This window comes from Lemur catta, chromosome 15 (genome assembly GCF_020740605.2).
Source record: "Lemur catta isolate mLemCat1 chromosome 15, mLemCat1.pri, whole genome shotgun sequence".
Taxonomy (NCBI): domain Eukaryota; kingdom Metazoa; phylum Chordata; class Mammalia; order Primates; family Lemuridae; genus Lemur; species Lemur catta.
In genome coordinates, this window is record NC_059142.1 from 54,934,884 (window position 1) to 54,956,522 (window position 21,639).

The 21,639-nt window shown below is 57.5% G+C and overlaps 1 protein-coding gene across 5 annotated transcripts in view; it reads right to left on the reverse strand.

Moving 5' to 3' along the window:
• The window catches only part of RBFOX3 (RNA binding fox-1 homolog 3), a 139,849-nt gene extending 127,106 nt beyond the window's left edge, over positions 1-12,743 (reverse strand). For all 5 annotated transcript variants that reach the window (XM_045569809.1, XM_045569807.1, XM_045569806.1 and 2 more), the window contains exon 1: positions 12,692-12,743. The gene's annotated coding sequence lies outside the window, so the exon portion shown is untranslated. The remainder of the gene's footprint in view (positions 1-12,691) is intronic.
• Positions 12,744-21,639: the final 8,896 nt, after the last annotated feature.

The following is a 21,639-nucleotide window of genomic DNA, read 5'->3' on the forward strand; positions in this document are numbered from 1 at the left end:
GTTGCTCGGCTCAGCTCAGCCTGGGCGGCTTCCTGCCTTTCTAGAAGGTTTTGCTTGCCTAACCTCTCCCAGAGCTTCTCACCCCTCTCGTGGGACATCAGGAGAGGAAAAGCAAATTAAAGGTGAGGGGTTGAGGGCTGGGGAGCGAAGGACCACGATAAAATGCCAGACTGCCGTTAAGGAAGAGAGTTATTTAGCTGGTCAAAAACAAGTCTAAGTTTATAGAGAAGAAATAACATGTTTTAAAATTAACAGCATGAATGTCAGCTCTGATGGCCAGGGCACTAAACCATACGATCACTGGGGTGTCCGTGAGGCTGTTTTCTCTCTCGCACGCGCTCCGGGAATGCAGGAGGAGCTACAGCGCTCTCTGCAGTGCCACGTTTTGGATCCCGGGGTGACTTCGTCAGCTGTGTTGGAGTGCGGGAGATAAGCAAGTTGCCGTGGGGCTGCGTTCAGGGAGCTGGCCTGCGCGGGTTTGTAATTAAATATCGCAGGCAGTTGCAGCACTCGGCTTCGAGCGTGGGAATTTACCGAAACGCCTTGCAGAAGCTCTTGGTCGGGGACGTTCCTCCTCCAGGCAGGAAGAATGGGGCTGAGGGCACACCCTGGAGCCCTGTGTCACGAGCACATCCTGTTGTACCTAACAGTCCCTTGTTGCATCAGTGACAGGATCTGCAGAGCTGGCAGGGCTCACTGCCCAGGGAGGCAGAGCAAACGCTGGGCTTTCTCTGAAGTCTCCCTTGATCTCTGTTCCCAGGGACAGGCAGCAGTGCGGGCGAGTCCCCACATTCACAGGGCACAGCGAGAGCACAGCCCCTTTCCCCTGGCAACTCCTAGAGCCTTTCTAGATGCCCCCAGGTGGCTCCTCCATGCTCAGGAGGAAGGAAGGGCACTGTCTTTGCAGGTTGGTTGTGAGAATCTGGGGCACCACGTGACTTAGCTGATTCCAACAGAAACACTTTACCGTGGAGCTGAACCCTGGATTTCACAATGCCCAAGTCTCAGTCCTGGGCTGGAGAAATGGGTTCAACCACCCGATGAGATGCTGCAACCGAGAACCCCTGAAGCCAGTCACTAGAGCCCACCAGCGATGTGCCCTGACCCCTCATTCCTAGGCTTGCATTGGTGATCAATGTTTTGGGGCTGCAATAAATAATTACAAATCTTCCAATAATCATACGAAGGTAATGGAGGGGTTGTCTGAAAGACGAAGACGCTGTGGGCCCAAGGGCACCAGGACACACCAGAGGTCAGGATCTGACGAGCAGCTGCAGGTGCCGACAAGGGGAGAAGCAGGATAAGGGAGGAGCAGGGAAAATCCCGCTCGTGCGCCCTTCACAGAGCCAGGACGGGCGTCAGCATCCCTCACCCCTCACCCCTGCGGCAAGTGTTTCCACACTGTGCCTCGATTGACCACGCTGGCTCCCCAACTCCCCGACAGCAACCAGAGGGTGGGGCTGTGTCGTCAGCCCCTAGATGGCCCCCACAGAGGAAAGGTTCTCAACGGATATTGATTAAAGGTAGGAATTAAAATATTAGTCTACAGTGTAACACGTTTACACTCACACTCAGCAGTACCCACACACACGCACACACACACTCCCCATAGGCACTGCCCCCAAGAGTGTTCGACGTGGTGGAGGGTGACACTGGGCGGGCCTGGCTGTCCCATGGGGGAGCCGCAGTGTGCCGCACGCTCACGACAGACCCTCCTGCTTTCTTCCCTCTGCTCAGTTCTGCCACTAGAGACCTCCGACTGTTGTATTCTGATTGCACCAGCCCGAAACTGCATTTGGGGGAAAAAATGTCACCCGCTCCCTTTATATGAGGAAAGTAAGAAGCAAACAGATTTCATTTTGGAATCTGGCCTTTCTTTCGGGAGTTGGTATAAAAGACGATTCCTCCCTGAAGGCTTTGCTCGGGGTTGTGGGGTTTCGTGTCTGCCCCCCACCCTCCAACTCCCCTGAAAAGAGGCCCCTGAAGGGCTTGCTTGGCTGGAACATCAGAGACCAAAGTCTGAGATGCCTCTTCTCTTTCACAATGTCACTGTTATTCATGTCTTGTATTTATATAGTGTTCCGCAGTTTTTGGAGCCCCTTAAAGGCCTTGCCTCATTTGATCCTTCCAACAGCCCCGTGAGGCGGACACAGCAGGTCTCCACACCTCATCTGCCAGGTGAGGGAGCCGAGAACTCTGAGGGTCAAGTGGCCTGCCCGAGGTCACACGAGGTCAGCAAAAATGTTCCAAGTTCCTGGTCTGCCGCTCGCACCAAGTCACTTCTGCTTTAGTTGTTCTGCTGCTCTGGGGGCTGAGGACTAAGCGGGGGTTGGGGGGCTGCCCTGTGGGGTGGTCTGGCCCACGAACGGGCCACATGGAGAAATGGGGAGCCCGGGGAGGGCTATCAGGGACTCATTCCGGTGAGGTGTCAGCCCCAGCGGCTGCTGTCAGATGGGGAAGCGGGACAGGGCTGAGAAAGGGCCCCCAGCTGGCGTGGGGTCAGCTAGGGCTTGGGCAGCAATGACGTAGTCTCAGAGTTGCCAGTTCAACTTCCAGAGCAGGTAGGTATTCATACTGCAGGTGACTACACTGGTCCCCCGTGGCCACGCGGCTGCCTTGTGCAGTTGGAAAAGCAGGGCGAACGGGGCCAGCCTTCCGTGCAGTGCAGGTGGGACCGTGCTGTCCTCCAGCACACACCGCCGCTTCCCGGAAAATCAGGAAGGAGACGGAAGGTGGAAGGGCAAGCGTCAGCACCACGGACAGCGCCCACGGGTGGGAGGGGCTGGGGGGGCCTCTTGCTCAGCTCTGTCCACGGCTAGAAGCACAAGGTACCCGTTTATCACCGGAAACAGCAGCCGGTGCGGCTCGTGCCACTGCTGATCTGCTGTCATTAAGTCTGGAACGTGACGGCTGGCCACTTGTTTTAACCCAACACCCCGTTTGAAGAACTTGCTAAGGTTTTGTCCATCATGAGGAAGAAATGCTCCTTTGGAGGTGGGTCAGATCTTGTCATGGAAGAGGTCAGTGGCCCATTCAAACCGCCCGATTTCCCACCACAATAACGGTGTGCGTAAGCTTTACTTAGCACCCGGCTTGCCTTTCCCACGCCGTAGACCGCACAGGAGGGAAGACGGCCACCGCGAACGTGCTCGGACCTGAGGGTCTGCTGGAGGCTGCAGTGTCACCTGCACCAGTGGCTGGGCCCGAGCCATGCAGGACGCAGACGAAATCTGCCTCCTGCGTCCCTCCAAATCCACCACGGCTGGAAACGCGTTTAAATCCTGCCCACAGCGGATTTTCCAGACTCTGGCAATTGGAGCATGTTAAGGACGAGATGCAGCCTCCAGGTCTGATTTCTTAAATCAGGATTCGTTTCATGGGGAGAGCAGGAGAGAAAAGCTAATGCACAACCTGGCAAGGTGGGGTGGGGGGAGTCCTGCCGCCTTGGCCTCTCTGTGTATTTCGGGTGGGAGCCAATCCTTTCTGGAAAACAACTTCCAGATCAGGGAAGGGACGGGCTTCCCGTGGGCTGCCCGGCACAAACAGTGCCTGACTCCGAATTCGAAACCGTGGGTCTGGCGTGAGCAGGTCTGGTGCTGACTGCGGGTCAGAGCTTTATGTGTTTTTCCCAGAGTTCCCAGCATTCCCACCACTTCACACTCCGTTTCCTGCCCTGCCCCCGCCCCCAGGCTCCCCACAGCCCCCTGTGTCCATCCCACCAAGGACAAGTGAGGCAAGCCCTCGGGGACACAGCTTGGCGGGGATCTGGCACTGCCCGCGACCTGGATGCACAGTGGGGGGGGGGGGTCAAGGGTGGTCAGCACGTCAGTGTGTGACAAGTGACGATGTTTTAGGACCACAGTGTGGGGAGTGGGGCTGCAGTGCAAGTGTGGGTCCGTCTGTCTGTGGCAGGGCCGTGGGCAAGGCAGCTATTTGTCAATTGTACTTAATTCATGAGATTTAAGTAGTAGACGAGCCAGCGTCATTCTTCAGCCCGACAATGCCAATGACCATCTTCATTCTTCCACCCCCCAGCTCCAGCTGGGGTCAGGGGGGACCAGGGACTGGGAAGGGGTTGGAGGACGGCAGAGGCAGAAACAGGTGAATTGGAGAGACTTCTGTTGTGCTTAATATCAATTCATTTTTCAGGCTGCTGACACAGCCAGATTTCACAACGCGGAATTTATGGGGCTCCCCAGTGCACAGACTCAAAATGAAAACACAAAAGAACTTTTTAAAAAAATGACCTGCCATCAGCAAAAAATTAAAATTTTAACCCCCCTCAAAAAGCCACACACACACACACACACACAATCTGATTTTAATGTTCTTATTTGACTTAAGGTGCTCATCCCACTATGTAACGATCACATCATTTGCCAGAGTCATGCGGGTTTGAGCAGCTGTGGGCAGACGCTGTCCTGTATGCACATGTGAAAGTGATGAGTATAACGAGGAGGTCAGGGAAAGGAACACACTGAAGAAAGGGCAAGTCCCTTCACTGGGGGGATGGTGGCCCAGTCTGTCCCCTCCCCAGGGCCTGGGTGGCTCCCAGGAAGAGACCACGCCCAGACTTCCTTGCAGCCACTCTGCTCTCCTCCCCCTGCTTGTCTTCCTCCCCTCTTCTCCCTCCTCCTCCTCCTTTAGCTCCTAACACGTCATTTGACTCAGGGGCATGTTCGAGCAAACGGACAGCTGAAGGTAGATGTGCACCAGCTCCTACTAAGAAAGTCCAGGAACACTGACAACATCTTCCAGAAGTAGGAAAAGAATCCCAGGGCTTAGCTACTGTGGGGACACATCATCGGGCGACACCCTATAGAAAAGGAACCACATCTGCACTTGGCGGGCAGTTTAAGCTTCAAATATGTGCCAGGGGACGAGGGTGTGGGTGGGGGAAGGTAAGTGTGAGCAGAGCGCCCCCAGCCTGGCGGGGCAGAGAGAGCAGAGGCACGACATGGCCCAGGGACTGGTGGGCGCAGGCCCACCTGGGCAGGGGCTGGGGGAGGGAGGGTTGGGCCGAGGACATCTGGTCAGTACCAGAGGACAAGGAGCTTCTCACTGGCAGGGCTTTCCAGGCAGGGAACAGCGTGGGCAAAGTGCAGGGTCAACACACCCACGTGCCATTGGACAGAGAGCACTGGGAAGAGTCTGTGTCACCAAGCACCACGTTAAGGCTCCATCGGAAGACACCCCCAGAATCTGAGTGGCACCTGACAGGCAGGATCCGGCTGGGGAGGTGGGGCACCCGGCTATTTCTGTCACTGTCCCCCCTGCACCCTGAGTGCGAGGCGTCAGGCGGTGGGAGGTGAAGTGGTTTTCGCCAAATGAGGTGGAAGAGGGTGGAGGTCTTTGGAGGGGGCATGATTGCAACCGGACACCCCCGGACAGAAGCGATATTGACCCTGATGGCCGGGAGAGACAGAAGTCAACAGACTGTCCTGTGGCGCGATTGATCGGGGCCGGGTGGCTGACACGGCATCTGCTGACGGCAAGGCTCACAGGCAGGACGGCGGAGCCTGTAACCGGAGAGGTTTGCTCTGACTCAGCACCGTTCAAACCCTCCCCGCGGCAGATGCGGCTACACCAGGGATGGCAGAGTGGACGGGGAAACGGACCAATAAACAGAAGCCCACGTGCTGTGTCCAGGTGGCCCGCTAGACAGAGAGGCTGGCGAGTGCGGGACGTGGGGGTGCCACTCCCGGCAGCCGGGGGCCCAGCTCACCTGGATGGGACACCGGACAGCGTCAGGGCCTGTTATGGCCGAGCTGTGTCCCCTCAAAGTTCGTATGCTAAAGTCCTCGTCCCCGGGCCCTCAGGATGCGGCTAGCCACCACCTGGTGTCTCTGGGTTCTGTGTCTGTGGATTCAACCAACCACAGATCAAAAATATTTGGGGGAAAAAACAATAAAAAATAACAATGCAACAATAAGAAATAATACAAATAAAAAGCAATACGGCATAACAACTATTTACACAGCACGTACCTTGTATCGGGTATTACAAGGAGCCTAGAGATGGTCTAAAGTATACAGGGACGTGTGCAGATGACACGCAAACACCACGCCATTTTATATCCGGGACTTGCGCGTCCTCAAATGTTGGGTGTCCTGGAACCAGTCCCCCCGAGGTTACCGAGGGACGACCGTATTCAGAGTAGAGTCTTTGGAGGGGTAATTAAACTGAGGTCACTAGGGTGGGCCCTAATCCAATATGGCTGCTGTCCTTAGGGGAAGCCGAGATTAGGACGCTGGCACTGACAGAGGGACGACCCGTGAGGACACGGGAGATGGCCGCCCACAAGCCACGGAGAGAGGCCACGTCCCACTGTCTCGCATCTCGGTCTAGCCCCCACCTGACACCACACACACCTTTCATTCATCAGGCCCCGGAAGGGCCAACCCTGCTGACACCTTGATCTTGGACTTCCAGCCCCAGAACTGGGAGAAAATACATGTCTGTTGTTGGAGGCACCCAGTCTGTGGTGTGTGACAGCAGCCACAGGTGACAACACACCGTGTCAGCTCGACACTGCTCTGGGGAGCACCAGGAATCCAAGAACCCAAGGAAAGTGGGCGACACCCCTCCAAAATGGGGAGACACGATTCTGTCAAAGTGCAGCTCCAATTTCTAGAAAACATGTCTTTCCTTTCTTAATGAAAGTGAAATAAATATACATGCCTTGGGGGAAAGCCCGGAGGAGGAGGAATTAACAGCTGTGGGTGAGATAAGCTTAAAACCTGCCCGACAGGAAGATCTACCACCCGCAGTCAGTTCTGGAACCAGGACCCCAGGGAGTGTGGACAGGTGTGTTCCACCTGAACCCATGGGGAACGCACTCACTCCGGGTGAAGATGACATTGTTGTTACTGTCACTATTATGATCATGGCTTTGCCTGATACAATGAACCCCTGGGGGTCTGGTCTCAGGCTGACTGTTCCAGCTCTGGGGGAACCCTTGGAACCTGCACCTGCCCCTGGCCTCGCCGGAGACTTCCGTGAGTCCCTGGGAGACTGCGATCATTTCTTGAGTTTCTAGAAGAGAAGAATGGGCCTCAGGAAAAAAGACATTTCCGTGTTTCCCTTTTAGAAAATTCTACCTTAGTGGCCACAAAACATCTATAAACAAATCCTAAACAGAAGATGCAGGTTGCCCGGGATGGACAGGCCCCCAACGCCTGCATTTGTTTTTGAGAATACGCCCTTCTTTCTCACGGCAGGCCCCTGGGATCTTCCGGGCCACCAGGTCAGCCTTCCCTGGTCCTTGCCTGTTGGTAGTTTTAACCCACGGGGCCCCAGTGGGTGGACTCTGGCTGGAAGCTGTTCTCCTGCTCGGGTGGGGCCCGGAAGAGCCCCTGGGTCCAGCCCATTTCATCCAGTTCCCGTTATGTCACGAAGGGACTTTGCACATGTGAACTGAGCCCTTAATCCTTCCACCCCTCTGGGTCCCCACGTCACGCGTCTGGGCCGTACTTGGACTTGGAACCTATTGGGGGGAGCAGTTAACCGAAGACGGAGTCTCCCGGGGCAGCACGACGCTCCCTGTGCAATGTCGGGCATGTTTGTTTCCAACAGTGACAGCCACAGAGACGCACCCCAGACGGGCTGATCCCAGTGTCTCCCTGACAAGGCCTTGGCCCTGAGCATCTGACGGCGGCTGTGGGCCGATCTCCCCGCGTGTGTGCGCTGCTGTGTGAGAGATGCGGGAGGAAAGCACCTCGTTAGAAAGCGAGTGTCCAGATCAGTCCGGTTCCCACCACGTCAAGGCAGACCCCACACAGCAGCGCCACGCACCACCGCCAAGAGCGGCAACTCCAGCAGCCTTCGGGGGATGGACGAACCATCCATTCCGCGGAATATGCCTCAGCCGTAAACAGAGAGAAAGTCCGACACGTGCTACGACAGGGACGGACCTCGAGGACATGACACCCGTCGAGTGAAATAAACCAGACCCCAGATGATAAACACTGTGTGACTCCACTTACCCACTTAGGCCCCTGTAGCAGCCAGACCCGCAGAGGCAGAAAGTGGAGGCGGTTGCCAGGGCTGGGGGAGGGCTGTGGTTCATGGGGACAGAGTCTTAGTTTGGCAAGATGGAGAGTTCAGGCGACAGTGGTCGTCATGGTTGCAGGGCAGTGTGTACCCTCCTTTGCCATGCACTGAAAGCAGCGAAGGTGTTAGCTTTTGTTATGTGTATTTTTCCACAATTAAAAACGAATGTTAAAACACTTGCCACCCACTGAGCTCTCGTGGCATGCCAGACACTGCGCTGGTTCCTTTTCATGCAATAAATAAACGTCCCTTCCTGCCCGTCAGCAGCTCTTCATGAAAGACGTTATTGTTCCATTTTACGGGTAAGGAACTGAGGCCTAAAAGGGAAGTGAATGGCCCAAGGTCGCTCAGGGATGAGACAGAGCCAGGGTTGGAGCCCGGTGCTCCTGGCACCTGGCAGGCACCACAGAATAGATGGGGAAGAATGTGGCAGGGGGAACGGCACCGAATCCCAGGCTCTGCACACTGCCGTACGGGCCGCGGTATGTGAGGATTTCGTTTCAGGGGAGAGTGGGGGAAGGGCAGTGGTAGTGGGCACCTGTGAGAACAAAGCAACCCCAAATGGTAACTAGAAATACCCCCGAGTGAGGGGCTTTGCCTTGGAGCCATCCAAATGTTTTGGGCCTAGACAGAGGTGGTGGCTGCACAGCTCTGTGACTCTGCTAAAGCCACTGAATTGTTCGCTTTAAAATGGTTCGTTTTATGGTACATGAATTTCAATTCAACAAATTATTTTAGAGACATATATTCCTGAAATTGAGTATAAATATGCCAGAAATAGGTTTACCGACTGTTCATTTGGCGTATGGTTACATAAACATGCACCAATGCTTTGCCTGTGGGCCGCGTCCTCTGGGTGGTCTTGGGGAGCCCTGAGCCTTGGGGGGCCTTAGCTGGACTCGCCGGGTCAGAGGTGCTCCCAGCTACACCACCGTTCGCCCACCCAGGTGCTGAGCCTGTGGATGCCGACCTGCAGGCCTGGGCTCTTGGGTGTCTTTAAACCTGGTTTTATTAAAAGTCCCCTAAACATGTTCTCTCTGAGGTATGCCTGCTTGTCTCATTAAATAATAAGTCACACGGGCCGGGGGCACTGACCCGCCCAGCCCCATCAACTTCTATTTCCGTTATCTTTTAGAGAGAAATGAAAGTTTATTCCCCAGGAATCGTTGCTAAGAGCAGAACACCTGATACATAGATGTGATTGATAATGAATTAATTAACATCACCTTTCAGCTGACAATGAGAAGCTTCCAAATACTGTGTGTATGTACATACATGCATGGGCCTATGTGTGCACACAGTAGCTGTGTATGTTTATGTGTGCATGCATGTGTGTGTATCTGTGTGTGTGCGTGTGTGTACACGCCTGAGCATGCATCCAGTCGACCTGGGAAAGGACATGAGGCCAGATGTGCCACCAGCCGTGAGCTGGGATTTTACACGCTGCACCCTGTTTCCGTGCCCTGGGGAGCCCGTTTCTCAGGGAAGCTCTTTGGAGGGTGTTTGCAGACTCCTTTACAATGTGAATAATCATTTTCTAATTCCTGCTTGGAAAATTAATCTTCCGGGTTCTTGCAGTGTGGCAGAGAGCTCTGGAAATAGGGTCAGTGGCTCACGCCTGCTTTAGTGCTTTAGAACGGGCCTGAGGGGGTTGGTTACGGCGCGTTCATGCAGTGGAATAATATTTGATCATTAAAAATGATGTTAATGTCAACCTAGAAATATGTTCCTGAAAATACTGTTGAGCCACAACGACAAAAACAGATTACAGAACAATACACATGTCACAGTCCTGCTTTTGCAAGCTGACGTGCACACGCCGTGTGTAGCCAACACCCAGACACTCTCACACGCCCAGGTGTGAGCCGTGGTGTTATCTGACGGGGGGATTGTGGGTGTGTCTGTATTTTCTATAAGGAGCATCTATTGCGTGTGTAAGAATAAGAAAGTACTAAGAGTTGACTTTAATTTAAACAGAAAAATACTGATTCTGCTGAAGGTCTCCAGACCCCCTAACTGCAGGGGAGGGGACAATCCCAACAGCCACTGCTCTTGGCTCCGACTCCAGGACTCTTGGAAGGTGCTGGTGGCACTCGGGCTAGGCAAGGACAGCCTGCCCTGAATGGACACCGAGTTCTGGGGACAGAATTATGCCCACCCCCGCTGGGGTCGGGGAGCCAGACCCTCCCTCCTTCATTTGGTGTCTCCCGCCCCCGTTTCTCAGACCCCGCGTTGGGGCACCCTGCTAGCGGGTGATGCTGGCTGAGCGGGCGGGTGGGCAGGAGCCACTTTTAGTCGATCACCCCCCTCCCCGATGGGGGCCCCCAGTGGCACAATTCTGAAGACCAGGCAGACACAGCTGGAGCTGGGGATGGGCTCTTGCCAGGGTGGAGGGGTGGGGGAGGCAGGGGTCGGGGCAGGGATGTTTGGGGACCAGCATGACAGACACCCTCGCGATGGGGCTTGCTCTGCTTTGGGAGAGGTAGGCTTCTGCCCCGTTTCCTAAGGAAGGGCACAGCCCCGTCCCTGGTCTGCCTGCTCTGGACAGACGTCCCTGGAGCGGGCTCGGCGGCCCCCAGCAAGCACCTGCCCCTGTGCTGCGTGGAAGCTGCCCCAGTGCTCCCTGCTCTCCCCGCCCACGTCTCCCCCACGCAGCGGGGCCGGGCCGGGCGGCGCTCGGCTCTGCGCTAACAAACTCTTGAAAGGGCAGGGAGCCTCCGCTGGGCCAGTTTTCAGTCTTTAATTCTGTTGAGTGAAACGTAAAAAGGCCTTTCCGTTTGCTTAGCCTGAATTCCCTCTCTGGCCTGGGCACACAGCCTCCCTCCAAGTGGGCAGAGCAGCCGGCAGCGGGCTCGGCGCGGCCCGGGCAGCGCTATGGGGCCAGGGCTGGAGGCTGCCCAGACCCTGTCATCACTGCCCACGAGAGCCCAGCCAGGGCCGCATCCCAGACTGTCATTGCTGCCCGCGAGAGCCCAGCCAGGGCCGCATTTCGTAAGGCAGCAGCACCCACAGTCTGACTTCAGCCCCAGCGGGTGAGACGCAGAAGGACCAGGAGAAATCTCACCAACAGGCCTCGTGCGTGCTCTGTGGAACCTCCCAAAGTGGGGCCTGCTGTGGCCGGATAACCCGGGCATGAGCCTCGGCTCTGCCAGGTCCCAGCTGGGTGGCTGTGACCCCCTGCGTCCCATCCAGGCACACGCCATCGGAGAACAAATGAGACCAGGACATGAAACTCTCTGTCCAAAGGTGCCAGGCAGCACTGGCCAACAGCTCGCCGGCCGAGGTGGCTCACACATCCAAGCAGAATACTGGCCACCGCCCGGGCACGTGACGCTCCCAAAATTCCGCTAATCCAGTGAATCGCTGCGACGGAGCCTGCCCTCCCAGCGCCCTCCAATGGCGGCCTGTCCCCATCCTGCTCTGCCCTGAGCCCTGCTCTCTTCTTAATGTGTTTCTAACTCAGACCAAAGCCTTCCTGCCGCAGACCCCAGGAGTTGGGGGGGACGAGGAGGGGATCCTGCTCGGGGACCCCTCCCGAGGGCCACATGCTCCCTTCCCCGTCCACGTTGCAGAGCAGGCACAAGGATGTGAGCGAAACAGATAAAGAGGGGGCGCCGGTGCGGGGAAGGCACGAGACAGTCAAGATCCCCCTCCCTGGGCCTCCCAGATGCGGGACGGCCATGGCTGAGCCGTCCTCCTGCACCTGCCTGGGTGGCAACCTCCTCCGTCCCCGGCGCCATGGGGACCTGGAGTTTTGTCACACTGGTCCTCAGACCCCAGCCTGGGAACCGGGCCTCTGTCGGGGAAGGGAACCCCTTGCCCCATCTGGGGCCCGACAGCCGCGACTCTCGGAGAGCGTGGGAGAGTTTGGCCCCGGGCCCTCCGAGGGAGTTTTCTTTTATATTTATTAACCCACTTTCTCTCTTGGCATTTGGCGCAGCAAGGGAACCTCAGCTGAGGCTATTAATAGGCCGAGGCCATCCCTGGGGAGAAGAATGAGCTCATACCTACAGCTCAGGTGCCAAGTATAATCGCGGTTTCCGAGCCGGGCCTAAGTGCCGGCCGCGGCCAGCTCAGGGCTCGCAGGGAGGGCCCCGGGCGAGCCGGGCGCTGTCTGTCCCATTGCCGCCCGACCTGGCCGAGTGGGCAGAGCTTTCCCACACCCGTGCCCACGCCGGGGCCTGCCGGGAAAGGCTCTCGTGGTCATACAGTGTCATTCCACCTAGGGCAGACCTGGTGGGAGCTGCCCAGAAGGCGGGGAGCAAGATGACAGGCCATATAAATGACTCCTGTAAACACAGAGTTTAATAAAAAGGCAGTGAGGGGATTTATGGCAACTCAAGAATAATTAAAATTATTTATCTACTTAGCTCCCTTGAGGGCTGGTCAGTCTATTAATTATCTATTATGCGTTCGCTGATTTGCATTTCGTGAGGGGCTTGGAGAAGGGCAGGTGAAAACACAGAGGGGTAGAGAGCCAACGGTGGGGCCGGCGCGGACGCCCCTCTCTGCAGCCCACGCTGCCCCGAGGACACCCTCAGGCATCGCCCCGACGGCCGCGGGCTCCCCGGGCCCTGCAGAAGCACCGACCTGCGCAGCAGCAGGGTGGGGCAGCAGGTGCCGCGTGGCGGGTACGCACCTGTTTGCAGAGGGGCTGCTCCTGGGACAGGCTCCTGGCCGAGGCTGCCACAGACCAGCTCGAGGGAAGCGCTGGCAGAATCTCCTCCGCTGTCCTGACTTCACGCTGCATTTTAAAAAGAAAACAAGAGAACAAACATTTTTCAATCTCTGAATTTCTGGAATGCATCAGGCACACGCTCTCCCGTGCTCTTGATTAAAAATATCACAGGACAGAGTGTCATGGGAACAGCGTCTCTCGAACGCTGCAAACGAGAAGACATCAAGCCAGGAGAAGGTATATCGAGGCATCTCTGTTTACCACCTCACGGGTAAAGATGCTTCCAGCCCTGCGGCTCCGGAGGCTGCGGGTGAGATTCGCGCTACCAAAACCGATGTTGGGATTGGAGGGGAGCGTGTCAGTAGGTTGGCATGTTGGACCCATGGTGGGATGGCCCACGTCACCTGTCCCCAAGATGGGACCCAGCTCTTCTCTCAAGCCAGTAGAGCCCTGCTGGGAGTAAGTCGTCAGCACCAGCCGGGGACCAGTCCCAGGTCCCAGCGCTGGGCTCCACTCTAGGGGAAATGCCGTGTCCCGCGTGAGGTTGCCGGACCCCCGGTGGGTGCCCTGCACTCCAGCCAGGCACTCACTGGGTAGCGAGCTGTCCTCCCGCCACAACCCGTCGGCGTCACCACAAGCAGCCTCTGGTTCTCCCTCTTTGTCCTGAGCCCTCTCTGGCAGCTGACGGTGTGATCTCGGGGCACCAGCCTCCCTGCTAGACACGGGGGGTGGGCAAAGTTAGGGGGACCCAGCTTCTGCCTCTTGGCAGCTCACTCTGCCAGCTTGTGTCGTCGGCCGAGAGTAGGGACCGAGTCTGCTGTGGTCTGAATGTTTGTGTCTTCCCAAAATTCATACGTCAAAGTCTAACCCCGGAGTGATATTTGGAGACTGGGCCTGTGGGAGGTGATGAGGTCATGAGGGTGGAGCCCTGGTACTGGGATTAGTGCCCTTGTAAGAAGAGCCTCTCTCTGTCTCTGTCTGTCTCTGTCTCTCCTTCCTCCGTGTCACAGTGCCGGCATCTGGATCTTGGACTTCTCGGGCTGCACACATGTAAGGAGTGGATGCTTGCTGTTTAAGCCCCCCAGTCTTTGGCCTCTTGCTGTGTTGGCCCAAACTCAGAGCCTAATCCAGCTTCGTGTTTCTGGACCCACCTGGCAACAGGTTCTGCATGTGTAGAAGGAAAGGAGAGAGGGTGGGAAGGGGGTGTCACGTGACCAGTGGTCTCAACCAAAACTCTGGAGCCTTCCTCCCCCAGCTGGCCGTTACAGCCCCACGGGTAACTCTGCCCCTGCGGGGCCTTCTCGCTGCGTTGGACCTCAGGGCCTTTGCACACGAGGGTCCCTCCTCGGATGCGCCTCCTTGAGGCCATCAGCAGTTGGGCAGCGTCTGCTCACTCGGCCCCCAGAGGAGCCTCCCGACCTCCCGATCTGAAGCCCACTCCCCAGCCCCTCTGCCCCGACACGCCTCCTTCCCCACGGCCTTTAGCGCCACGATCGCGGTTAGCATTGTCTCCACCTGTGCTCTCGGTAGCACTGACGCCCTAAGATGGAAGCTTCCCCACGACACAGCAAATGACGAGTGAGCGAATGAATGAATGAGGGAAGGAATGAAGGAGCAGCACTTCTGGCCCCCACACTCTGTCTCTGGGGGGAGGAGGAGGGAGAGCCGGGGCCCCCGGTCTGCGTGGGGACCCGCACTGCGCAGTCACACGCCTACGGCAAATCGGCCCTCCTGGGCCTACGCGAGGGCACAGCCCGGGCACCACCTCCCGCGAGGGCCTCACGTCCACCCCGGAGGAGCCTGGCTCCCTGACGTCTCAGGACAGTCGCCGCCACCCCTCCTGTCCCCGCCAGGCCCTCCCCCCTTCCTGACTGCGGCTTCTCAATTCTGATGATGTATCAATAACCGCAAAGCAAAACGCCACAGTTAGCAGCGCTGCCGTACTGCGACTAATCGTTTTCCGAATCGATTCTCAGGGCTGTGTGCACGGTGAGGGGGGGCCGCGTCTCCGGGCCCGTGAGGCCTCCAGGAATTAGGCACACCAGGGAAAGTTCCAGGAGACAAAGAGGAGAGTCGAGGAAAGGCGAGGGTGGGGGCAGACCAGGAAGGGAGCGGAATTTGAAGAAAGAGGCCAGGGGAGGGTCTCACAGAGCAGGCGACAGCAGCCGCAGCCTGGTTCCCCTCCCCCTCTCCGCGTGGGGTGAAGGCCATGGAGGGACGGCAGCCTGAGACCAGCGACAGGACCCAGTGCAGTGGGCAGGGGCTGGAGGACCAGACCCTCGCTGAGGGCCGGGGGCACAAGTCCTGAAGGCTCTGCCACACGCCCTTGGAACACCGAGTGAGGATGCCAGGCCGGAGCAGAGCAGTGTCCCCAAGATGGGGCAGGTGACAGGGCTGGCTGTCGGGTGACAGGTGCCTTCCTGGGATGGGAGTGTGGGGGAGACAGCAGACTGCTGTGCACCCACCTGTTCCACGCAGCACGAAAGACTCAGGCCCAGAAAGCCCTCTGGCTCCTCCGTGCGCGTAAAAAGACCCCAAGGGTCTCTGGAGCTCAGGCACTTAAGATTTTATTGGCTTAATAAACTGCTGCCGCCGCCCTCGGGTCTCCCCGGGGCTCCAGCACAGGTGAGGATGGGGGCTGGGCGCTCTGCAGCTGCTGCGCTCAGGACAGAGCTGGCCCCAGGGCGAGGGGAAGGACGGGAGCGCAGGCAGGGCTGCCCGCTGCACAGGGGCCAACGGAAACCCTTGCCCTAGTGTAAGTCATTAACCCTTCCAGCGATCCTGGGGGGAAACCGAGGCACAGATGCTAGAAGAGCCCACCCCAACGCACACGACCTGCATATTGGCAGAGCTTGGACCCAAACCCGGGGACTCTGGTTCCAGAGCCCAGCTTGTAACTGCCACTCTGTTCCTACTCTTGCTAGGGTGGGCCAGCTGGTGACTCAGTTTCCCCACCTCTAATGTGAACTCTTTAACAGCTGTCCCTTTGCTTCTGGCATGTTCCAGCTCTTGCACAGCCTCCCTGGGACTCGAATCCTCAAAGGGGTGGGGCAGACAGGGCTGGGGGAGGCCAGACCCCACCCAAGGGGCTTGCTTGGCAAAGTGCCAGAGACAGGATGGTGTCCCCGCGAACTCCCTGAGCAGCGACCCTGTGGCAGAGAGCCCATGAGTCCAGGGGACTGGGGGGCCACACATCATTTCTTCACTCATTCGTTCACTGGTTCATGTAGCCGTCGTCCCTGGGCCCGATTCCCTCACGTCTCCCACCCGGATCCTCACCCCAGGCCCCCCACAGACCCCAAGGCCCTGTCCTCCAGGGCTCTGGCCAGTGCTAGCCTGTGTGGGCATCGGGGAGCAGCCATCGGGTACCCACAGTCCCAGCAAGGGCCCAGTGACAGCCTCAGGGCAGAAAGGGAGGGATGGGCTGGGTGGAGTCTCGCTTTTCTCCCCGGAAACAAAGTTCCCAGTGATGACAGGCCTGGCCTGGGGTCTGCTGTGGGCAGCCCTTGCCAGATCCTCCGCATCCCAGTCCCAGATTCCTGGGGGCTGGGGGCTTCAGAGCCAGGTCTTGAGCTCACCTGACACCCCCCAGCCGAGGGGCTCCCTGCCCACCCTCCCACCTCGGGAGCTGGCGCAAGCGGCCAGGCCAGGTGTTTCCGGCCTCCGAGAAGAGGGAGGCTGCGTGTCCTCCCTTGCGTGGCCTCCTCCTCCCTGGAATTGCCCTGAGAGCCTGTGGCCCTGCCGAGTCGGGCCTGGGGCTCAGGGAGCCAGACAGCCTTAGGGGCAGCGACGGGTCCCAGCCCCGACACAGGCGTTTCAGCCACAGACACTGGAGTCTAACACAAAAGCCCAAAAGCTTGCAAGTGGTTTACTTTGTTGTTGTTTTTCTACAAAGTAAAATGGGTTCAAGTTTTGCTTTAAATCTTTCCCAGGTACAGGTTGCTTTCCTGAGTGGGGGAGGAGGAGCTGGAGGAACAGACAAGCACCCCAGGCGTGTGCGGAACCTCAGACCTGCCGATACACAGAGGAAACAGACTTGGGCGTCAGGCGACTACAACCAGAGAAAGATGCCACCTCCCAGATCCCACGTGGGCACGTGTGGGAACGCCCGGCCACCTCTGGTGCCCGTGAGGATGGGAAGAGACAGCTGGTGGGAACACAGACAGGTCCAGAGGCTTCAGAGCACCACGGCCAGGTTCCAGAGCATTCTGAGACTCAGCCATGCACAGCCAGGTACATGCCTGTGCATAAGGACACAGCCACCCCGACCCCACCACAGCCTTCGGTGACATTGCCACCCTCTGCAGGTGGCCGGAATGTTCACCCATGGAGGAGTGGGTAGAGGAAGGATGATGGATTTCCAGACAGAGTTCTATACAGCAGGCAGAGGGAATGAGCTGGAAACATACCCGTCGGCACCGACAAACTGCAGAAACATGACGCTGAATGAAAGAAGCGTGTTGCAGAAAGATGTCACGTATGTAAGTTAGAGAAAGACATAAAACACTGTGATCTATGGCTTATGGTTACGGGTGTGTAAATGTGTTTTCAAGAGATGAACGTAACAGATGCCAAATCGGAGCTCGGAGCTCCCGTGGGGTGGGGCGGGGAAGGGGCTGGGCGCGCTCAGAGAGGACTGAGACGTTCTCTGTGACGCTTCGTTTCTTTTCTTTCTAAGACTCAATGCGAGATAACAAAATGTCAACCATTGTTATTTTCAGGTAATGTAGATACTTACAGTTTACCTTAATTATAAAAATTCTCCAAATTTTTTTTTTTAAGGTGAGCGTGGCTACTGGAGTGGGCGGGAGCCCCGATGACACGTGTTTGGCTGTGCAGCTTGGGGCCCGGGGTTTGTACACTCAGCAGCTCAGTAGAATCTCACTGGCCGGGGCCAGAAGGCCCAATAAGTGGACGCTATAGGCAGCGTGTGATTCTGGAAGAAGCCAGGTGACCTCCACCCAAGAGGAAGTGAGAGCCACTGCGTCCCCAGTGAGGATCTCTAGACCCCAGACGATTCGTGCTTCCAAGAGCTGGGACCCCCCCCCCCCAGGCCGTGGTCTTCTGGGCAAAGCCTGCCCCACACTGAGAAGGATGCCGGAGTGCTGGACACAGGACTGGCTTTTCCCTCTCCTCGTCGGACCAACATCTTCAAGCAGACAAGGGTGCCAGAGTGTGCCTGAGACCCCCACCGCCTCCCCCCTCCACCTGGCAGATGGGAGCCCTGGGGCTGGAGGAAGAGCCTCATCTTCTGGCCGCACCCTCACACTTGCCGGGCGCCGTGGCCGGACAGACGTGCGCCCGGCCCTCGCTTTGATCTCACACGGTTACTCTTTCAGTGTTACAAGCTAATAAAAGCCGCACGATCAAATTCCAGGTCATTACTCAAGGAAAGGGACCCCTCTGTGGCCAACAGTGACAGTTTCAAACCAATTAAAACAAGCCTGGCATTTCTGCAGGCTGCCACGGTGCCGCCACCCTGGAGGTCTCGGAGGGCCCCGGCTGCAATGAGCGGGACGCACGACATGTTAATGGAGAAGCTTAAATGGCGCACGCAGGGGGCTCCGGTAAGTAGGGCCACTCACAGGGGCTGGGGGCACAGTCTCTGCAGCTAACCCCAGCGAATTTCAATAAACCAGACTGGACTGAGAACAATTCGCTCTGCAAGGGGTGGGGCCGGCCAGGGCTGGGAGGGTCTTGGAGGAGCAAAGCGGTTCGGTTTCCTATTAGTTGCCCCTGGCGCATGTCCCCCTGTTGCCCAGCCGGAGCCCGCCAAGGCCTGACAGCACACACGGAGCAGGCTGGGAGCACCAGGGTGTCATTTGCCAAATAGAAATGAGAGTGGGCGGGGGGCTGGCAGGCGAGGGCAGGGCGTGGTCTGGCGAGGGTGGAGCGTGAGGGGCTGGGACAGAACCGCGGGGCCCTGGGGCCAAGGATGGGCATGTGCAGGGGGCTCCCCGCTGTCTGGCAGCTGCTCAGGTGCTGCAGGGGTCCTGTTTGGGGAAGATCAAACGTCGCCCATGAAACAAGTGAAAAGGTTCTAGAGGATAGCACCCCGAGCCCGGCCAGCGAGTGGAGGGGCCAGGCGAGCAGGCTGCTGCTCAGCTCAGCTCAGCACCAGCTCAGGGTTCCCCCCCCACCGTGGGCAGCCCCACTGGGCCAAGGCTGTGGCTACCGCCATTGCTGTCAGCCAGGGGCTATGGCCCGGGGCGCCTGCAGCTTCCAGAAGGACGTCCAAACGTGAGAAGGGGACAGAGGTCACCAGGCAGAGCAGCAACTAGAGGAGTCTGGGCTTGGTGAGCTGGGCCAGGTGGCTGGGGGCCTTCCTCTGGGAGCTTCCTCCCCAAGGCCACCTCGGCCCCAGGCCCCTGCACACCTGCTCTAGTCGGTCTGGCTTTACAATTGAAATAACAAACCTTGTTCCAGCTAGAGTTTTCCAGATGGGGCAAATAAAACTACTGGAGACTCGGTTAAATCTGAAATCTCAGATAGCAACAAATAATGTTTAGCTGTTTACTATAAGCACATACCGTGCAATATTTGGGATGTGCTTATCCTAACAGTTACTCATTGTTTATCTGATATTCAAGTTTAACAGGCACCCTGCACTGTTGTTTGGCAACCCCAGCTTTCAGCTGTCGGCCCAGACTAAACACACATGCATGCGTGCACATGCACACACGTATGGACACACACTGCACAAGGACCGACCGGGGGCCGGCACTTTCCACTCGCTCGCCTGTGGAACTCTCCCCACGCCAACCCTCTGCCACCCCCATCATTCAGACAAAGAGACACAGGCTCCACGTGGCCACCGTCCAAGGCCACACAGTCAGCATGTGGCCCGGCTGACACTGCAGACCTGGGACATTCATATTCCAAAGTCTGCACTGTTTCCGCCAGCCCAGGCCCAATGCATCAAACCGTAGATGTTCCTTTCCAAACGGAATGGCGTAAGGCAGCTGCATTGATTCTGCAGTCAGGCCGGCAGGCGCGGCTCAGACCCACCGGGCTTCAGAACAAAGATGCGGCTCTGACCCCGGGAAGCCCCTGCTGTCGGTCAGCGCCTGGCTTCGATGCAGGGGCCTGGTGGGTTGGGTCCACGCTGGAGGGTTCTGCCGGCAGTCGAGCCCTGAGCAGGTGCAAAAGCAACACTGATCCCTGTGGCAGGGCGTTCTAGAAAAAAGGATTTTCCTCCCCTGGATCTCGAAGAGGGGGTCAAACTTATGCCTCCTTGGGTTCAAAAGGTAGACCGAGGTTGTCTGCAAATTGGCAAGGAGTCCCTAAACTTCGGCTTCCGCTAATTAACTAGCTGCTTTCCGGGTAACCAGTAGGCGTTTAGGTGTTTGCTATGTGGTGAGAATTGTAATCTTTAAAAAAAAAAAAAGACTTGCAATCTCCTCTGACAAGGTCAAGGTGATTCTGGGGTAGCGTGTCTCCTTGTCCACCTGGGCCGTCCCCTTGGCAGGAGCAAGGTTAGATCTGGCTCTTTCCGTAGCGAGACAGTGGTCACATCACACGGTAACTTCCGCATCCTCGGGCATTGGTTTCATGAAGATTTTTCCAGGGATGGAAGTTAAGCTTATCATTTTGTCAGTCATTTCTGGAAATGTCTCTCCCTGCGTTTTAAAACAATTGTCCATGGATGGGAAGAACCCTCAGCGCCGGGCCCCTCGGAGTGGCTGCTGGCGGAGTGAACGAGCAGACAGAGCTTGTGGTCTGAGCACTGTCAGCGGAGCCCCTGCCACGGCTACGGATGATTCCTACCAGGAGTGAAACAAAAGCATTCCGGGCCTGCAGATGTGCACGCTCCAGCTGTTACTGGCTTAACCCGTGGCCAAGAAGAGACCCGGCAAGGGGGAGAGAAGGGGGAGCAGGTCGTGTGGACCATCCGATGCTCCAGCAGAGAGGATGCCCCTGATCAAATATGAAATCCAGAAACAGAGCTGCTGGGGAAGCAGCCAGGGAGGGCTGTTAAATAAGACAACAGCAAACGCCCCCCATCTTCACACTCTCGGCCCCCGCTGGTGTCCCTTCTCCGTAATGCAGTCGAAAAATGTCCGAGCCACAACACAGGGGTGAGGTCTCCAATGTTCGCCTAATGAGGTGTGTTGGGAAGTTTCACACTAAGAGTTGCATTCTGAAGTTGGCCATGTAAGGAGGGAAGGCGTGGGGGGGAGAGGGAGGAAGCCGCCACTGGATGTGGCTTTTTGGAGACAGCCGCTGGGTCAGGCTGATGTCGTTACAGACAGGTGGTTGTTTTCAGGTGACCTACTTCCCAGGTAGTTTTCCCTGCTCTTCCTCCTTGCCGCAAAGTTTCCACATGTCGGGGGCAGGAAAGAAGAAAAGTTGCAGTAATGTCACCCAAAAGTGGGGGACACGGTGACCCCCAGCAGGGGGGAAGAGGACAGAGAGGCAGGGGGTGCTGAGTGAGGAGAGGCTGAGGGGGCAGGTGGCAGGGAAGGGGCAGCACAAGGCATCTCGACACCTGGGCGGGAGGCTCCTCTTGGCTGGCCCGGGTGGCAGTGACCCAGGACTCTGCCCCGTTTCTGGCGCAGAGTTGAAGATCAACTCGTCTTTGCTCGGCCTGAGGTCGCTGAGAGAATCCGCTCCAAGGCAGCCTGGGCCGGCTGGTGTGTCCCGTGGCGGCTGGTGTGTCCCATGGTGGCTGGAGAGCCAGCGAGGCTGCGGCTCGCACTAGACACGTTTCCCGAGGCCAAGGTGCACTTGCTTCCCGGCCACCGTGAATGTGGCCCCTGGAGGGGGTGGCTGGAATTCACTCCTGCACAGAACCCTCCTGCTGCTGGCTGGGGTCCCACACCATCACGGGGACCTCCCAGGACCACAGGGACACTGCTGGCCAGTGTCCGGACCCTCGCTGGGGCCAGTGGCCTTGGCCACTCCGCATG